The following is a 6,190-nucleotide window of genomic DNA, read 5'->3' on the forward strand; positions in this document are numbered from 1 at the left end:
TAATAATTATAATAGGACATCACAACAGCTTTAGCTGGGACTGCCCCAAGGAAGGCAGGAATTGGCTAGAAAAAGAATCAGGACTAAAGCACAGAGAATACTGCATGCAAAGGAACAGTGACGTAAAAGAGCCTTTAAGGACACAGAGAAATAATGAATGATTCTGTTTGTCCAGAGAGAAGGGGGGGAGGAACACAAATAGGGCAGCTAAGACCTCGTTCCTTCCACTCAGCACTGCCTGGAGGAAGCCACCCATGGCTCAGCTGTGTCCGCCATGTATCCCAACCACAGTAAATGGGTCGATAGCAGGCACATGTTCCAAAGTGGACCAACAAAGACCTTCCTGGACACTTTTCTCCCAGATCTATTTTTAAAATCTTCATTCACCTGGGGTTGCTAACTGGGTAGCGTGTGAGTGGAAGCTGTTAGAACCATCTTGCCATAGTGTAGAGAAAGCTTGTCAGCGACTTGCAGCCAAGGTTAAAGACACTGAGAGAGACAGATAGAGAAAAGGAAACAGAAAGAGCACCCAGAATACACAGCTTAACATTCTGGATCGAGCCATGCCTGAAATTTGAATTTTACATGTCTTGTACAGTCCAGTTATATAAATAAATAATTTTGTTTTCTTGAATTCTATGGGCTTTTTTGTCCTAATACAGTGAATCTAGGATACAACCGGGCCATCCAAATAAGTATGTCCAAAATGTGTCTGTTGTTCAAGAGACAAGTCATGAGGCACCGATAAATTTGGAAATATCACCACAGGAACTGAAACCTCAGAAGTGACTGTCATTGTCAATTGGGGACACATGGGAATAAAGGGAAGTGGACTAATGTCAGAGCCCTGGGGAGAGTAGTGAAGGGGAACCCAGCCGGCAAGACTGAGAAGGAGCCATAGAAGGAAAGCAAGGAGAGAGTCTAAGCCAGAAGCTGAAGGATGAAAGCACAAAGAAGAGGGACTGCTCCTCAGGGCCCCATGTCACAGAAAAGTGAAAGGGATGGTCTCCTTACAGGACAACTGGAAACACACACACCCCCGCACAAGGCTATAAGGTAGAGTAAAGTAATTTCTATAGGAGGGGTCAAAGTGTAACTGAAGGTTAAAGGCCAGATCCTATGACCATTTCTGCTTTCATCTTATTCGTAACAGTTGCCCATCCTTGACTATCTCTTCTCTCACTTTCGGCGCTACTATCTCCCTCCCCTCCACTGGCTTCTGGTTCCTTTCCTTCTTGGGGTTCTTTAGAGCTTCCTCATTCCCTAACCAACCTTGTCAGGATCCAAGACTCTCTTCTATCCTTGCCACACACTCTTCTTGGGGCCCAGCAGCACCCATGACTGTTAAGCCCCTACTGTAATCCCAGCATCCCCAAACCCACACCTCCAGCATGGGAGCTGATGTGGCTGTGCAGTCCGGAAAGGGCATCCTCTCTGAATAGACCTCAGGTATGTCCATCAAGAATTAAGAACAAAGAAGTCCCCTGATGGGAGAGCCAGGGCCCACCAGAGATAACACCTACAGACGTGTAGGTTGAGCACTGCATAAAAAAATGCCCAGCTGAAACTCAGTTGAGGAGCTGAAATTCAGCCTGTGCTCCCTTCTCTGAGCTGCTCTCTCTAGCATGAGACTACATGCACATTGGAGAAGGGCTTCATGTCTTCATTAGTCCAGAGGCACCGCCAAAGTCACACACCAGCGAGGCTGCAAACACCCAGAGGGAAGCCCTTTTCTAACGTGTACAAAGATGGAGTACGTAGCCATAGAGGCTCAGGGGACACAAGAGGCAATGACTAAGGGAGATCCTTCCAGAGAACAGAACGGGGGGCTGACAGATGAGACAACCCAGGAATCTACACCTCTACGAAGGTAAGGAGTCTTCAGAAACTCTGTCCTGGAAGATCGCTCATCGTGTCAGGCCTGTGACTGTGCCACATCTCCCATTCTCTCCTTCCTACAGTGTTTATAGTGGTTCTCCTGCTGCTACTCCACCAGTGCACACTGAACATGGGGGTGGGGGGAGGTGCAGAGGGGACGTGGCCCTCTAGTGTTTGCACCACTAGACACTAGGGATGTGCGTGCACTGCCCATCATCCAGAGATCCCGCAGTTCAAGCTGGTTGAGGTTTCAGGGTTGTCCCTCTTGGGAGGGGCAAGTGTGTTCTCTGTAAAGGAACAAAGGTATTTTTGGTAACCAAATGGTGCAGTGGCTGGTGGCAGTTGCTGGCTAGATGATGACACTTCTCAGCCTCCCTTCCACTTACATGTACCCATTTGATCAAATGTCATTCAGTAATGTGTAAACAAAAGTTGCTGAGTAGGACTTAAAAAAAAAGATAAGACAGTTGCAGTCGTAGGCATTTTGTCTGGTTTTATCTTTCATCCTTTCTCCTACTTCCTGCCTAGAATGCAAAGATGATGACTGGCACTCTAGCAGCTATATTTGACTAGGAGGCAATTCTAAGATAGCACATACTAAAATGGTGAAGCAGGAAGACAGAAGGGTTCCTTGCTCCCCAAAGACACTATGGAATCAACACACCCGTCCTTTAATATTAAGTACAACAAACTTTCATCTTGTTTAAGCCACTGTTTCTCCTGGTTTTTGACAATACAAGTAACAAATACACTAACAATATACAGAAGACTCCCAGATTCATAGTTGTGATCTCTTCCATTAATTACAAAGCTGCCCTCTAGCTGTCTCAAATTCAAAGTTCTCAAAATCAAATTTATTATCACTGTATCCAACCTCATCCCCCATTGAGTTTGTTCCTCAGCTTGGGGTGTGTGGGGATGAAGAATAGAAGAGCTGGCAAGCAATGAGCCCTGGGACCCAGGAAGAGGGACATGCACAGGACTGGCTGCCTGAGAATTCAGGGAGGAAGGGCTTCCAGCCATACAGCAGGAACCTTCCTGGGCTAAGATCCCACTATAGACTCACTGCAGGCTCCATTTGCTCCAGACTAAATGTCTGAGGGTATATATACGTCTATCATGAGTGGGGAAGGAGGGAATGAAAACCCAGTCTCAAGAGGCTCTGGGTGGTTTTTGTGGGAGTGGAAAAAGTATGGACCAGTTACTACTATTGGAAATGTCTAGTAATAGTTGATGAAGAAACAACCTTGGAAGAAATACGAAGAAAACCTATCTATCATGTAACACAGACATCAGACAAGAAATGGCCATGTTTTCAGGTTTGTTGGGCCTGAGGAAGGGCAAGGGCATATGGGCCGTGTGTGTAAGTTTGTGCAGTGCAGGACCCACAGTTATTTTAAATGGAGGTGGCAAGCAGAAAGGGGAAGCAAGCTAGGGCTGCCTTTCCCGGAACGGAGTATCTAACATGTTGGAGGGGGTGAAAATTTATGAAGTATCTTCCTATCTATGCACCCATGTGGGCCCCACTAAAGCTTGTGAGGTCAGGAGTAAAATTGCTCTTGCTTTTTCAAGAGGAGACTGAGGCACAGAGAGGCAAAATCCCATTAAAAGGAATGCCCTTCATGGAGGTGTCATGATGCCAAGCCACAGGAGAGCCATGGGAATGCTGGTACTCTTGAAGGGAGAGGAGATAACAGAGTTACTGAGTTTAGTGTCCATCCATCAGAGGCTCTGGTGTCCCACATGTGCACTTACCTGGCCATCCACTCCATCGCTGTTCACTGGCTCAGTCTCAAACCTGGATTCGGGCTCTCTTGCACAGCAGGCCCGCTGACCCTGGCTGTGTGACGGGGGGAGACAAGGTGAGAGGCTTGCGTGACCACAAGATGCTCTCACAGGAGAAAACTGGCACAAGTGGGGAGTGAGCGGAGGAGGGGGCATGAGGGATGAGACACTGGGCAGAATTTAGGTAAATCGTGAATACATTCCAAGCTTTCATTCTTTTACATTTAGGCTCCACCTGATTGAACTGCAGAGCCCCAGAGATTATGCTCTAAATGCCTTCTAAAATTGGCCCACACAGCCCTGCATGTAGTTTCTGCAACATCCTGCACACGTGAACAGCTGCACCGCACCTGGCCCAGCTGGGAGCGAGAGGGAGTACAGGCCTGGGTGGCCCCGGACAGGGAACTCACCCTTCTGGGTCTCCACTTTTTCCAAGTAAAATTAGCAGGAAAGAGAAACTGCTCTCTTGGGGACTTGGGGCGAACGTGCAAGCATGTGTGGGCACGCAGTCCAGCCCGGCACAGGATGACATTGATGGCGTGGGGCCGGGCCTGGGAGCTTCTGACCAGGTACCCATGCTCCTTGTTCTCTCAGCTTCCACACCGAGTTCATGAGCTCCTTTTCTCTTCCCTTCCAGATCGGCCTCTCTTCCCATGCCAGTCTAAGAAAAGTGGAATTCTAAAGAGGTTTACAGGTTTGCAAGAGGCCTCAGCATCTGTCAGTGGAGAAGCCAGAAATCAGACCCTGGACCCCCAGCCATGGATCCGATCACTTCTTCCTTCCTTCTTTCCACACTTCTTGTATATACCTTCTGCATATCAGTCACACAGCAATAACCTGGATGGGGTGCCTGCTGGAGGTACTGAGAAAGGGAAGTCACCGGTCACCAGGTGGTCACACGGTGACAGTGACAATGTTACGACTAACTAACCAGTCAGCTCCAGGGAGGCAGAAGAGGGTCCGTGCTGGGTTCTGCCCAGGAGAACTGGGAACCACTCTGTGCTTGCCCGGCACTCATCACAGTGGGAGAGTGAGCCATGGTTTGCAGCCCAGTCCTGATGCTGGCCTCGGAAGGGGCCATCCCCATGGGCCTCACTCTGTGCCTCTGGACTCCAGCTTCCCCATCCCCCCATCCCTGGCGTGTCCCCAGACATCCAGGAGGCCCCGGCTTCGATTCTTTCCCAGAACCTTTGCTGCAGGGGCTCAGAACCCAGGAAGCCTCCCTGTACCACTGGGCCCTGGGGTGCGGGGGATTCAGGGATTGGGTATTAAGCTGAGAAGTGCACATTTGCTTCCCTTTTAGTCTTAGCTACTGGATAGGGCTGCTCGGGTCTCTGGGAGAGTTTTATTCCCTTCCCTCCATGTCATTCATGAGTTTTCTTTCTAATTTTGTTTTTAACAAAATATGTAGGTTATTTTTCTCAGCTCTAATCTGTTCCCATCAAAACTGTTGAAAATATATATATATATATATATATATATATATTTTTATTCTGTTATGGTAAATGTCATGAGGTGAAAATGTCATCTCAACAGCTGGCCCCAGAGTTCCTCTTAAGGCAAGAACTATTCTTGTTTGGGGAAAATACTTTGACAAGCACCTTGGGGAAGAAGATGAGACTGACAGAAACCACTGGCTGAATGGACCTACAAGAAAACGATGAGAATTTGCTCACTCTGGAAAAGAAGGGGCGGAGTATAAAGCCAAGGGAAGGGGACTGGATGGAGAGAAAGCAGGAGAATTAAGAGTAAGCCTAGGTCTAGACAGTGAAATTCCTCACAGCAGGGTGGAGTCCAGATCCCAACCCCAGAGATGGTTTTGTGCCAGGAAATTGCAAGAACAGGGATGCCTAACATTCAACTCAAAAGTGTTTCATTGCTGTGGTGTAAACCCATCCATCTCCCCAAAGAACTTCGGCAAACTGTGTCACATTCATGCACCTTTGAGCGGGATATTTTTTAAGAACTAGTTTCTTGTCTAAATCATGTCATGGAGAATGAAGTGTTTGTGAGATGCACTGCCCTTACTCCCTGGAAACCTGCAAAAATCTTTGGCTTAACTCTGGACTTCTGCAAAAGAGTTGTGGTTTGAGGAGGCCCAAGTTGACGTGCTATTTCACATAAACGCTAAACAATTAAACAAGTGACTGAGGGCACTGAGCCAAGAATCTAACTGGATGTAACTGTGCACAGCAGTATCAATACCCCATGCTTGCAAAGTGCTTTATTCTCAAGCATCGTCTCCTCTCACCTCACACCACCTCTAGGGGGCAGTTTAGGCAGAGCGGCTGGTCCTTATTTTAGAGGTGCAAAAGAGATGCCTCCTTTTCAGGCCCTTTCTGGCAGGGCCTTTCCCAGGGAGCTAGTAACCCTCCTACTGGGCTCCCCAGGAGTTGGAACCAGTAGGCTTGCTGAGCTATGGAAATTATAAGACCTGGAAGACCAGTATCGTTAGAAGGTACAGGGGTGGAGAGGGGGCTTTGTTCAGCTTGGAGTTTGGAAACAGTGTGTCCAGTGCTTCTGTGGT

General features: G+C 48.0%; 1 long non-coding RNA gene across 1 annotated transcript; it reads left to right on the top strand.

Annotated features, from left to right (window-relative positions):
* The first annotated feature begins 801 nt into the window (after positions 1-801).
* On the top strand, positions 802-5,828 carry LOC124505403 (uncharacterized). The gene is made up of 2 exons (XR_006960657.1): positions 802-1,056; positions 4,301-5,828. It is a non-coding gene; the product is annotated as an uncharacterized LOC124505403 (long non-coding RNA).
* The last annotated feature ends 362 nt before the right edge of the window (positions 5,829-6,190 follow it).

Source organism: Lynx rufus, unplaced genomic scaffold (assembly GCF_022079265.1).
Source record: "Lynx rufus isolate CCGP_SWC_20201006 ecotype Redwood Valley unplaced genomic scaffold, mLynRuf1.p SCAF_9, whole genome shotgun sequence".
Taxonomy (NCBI): domain Eukaryota; kingdom Metazoa; phylum Chordata; class Mammalia; order Carnivora; family Felidae; genus Lynx; species Lynx rufus.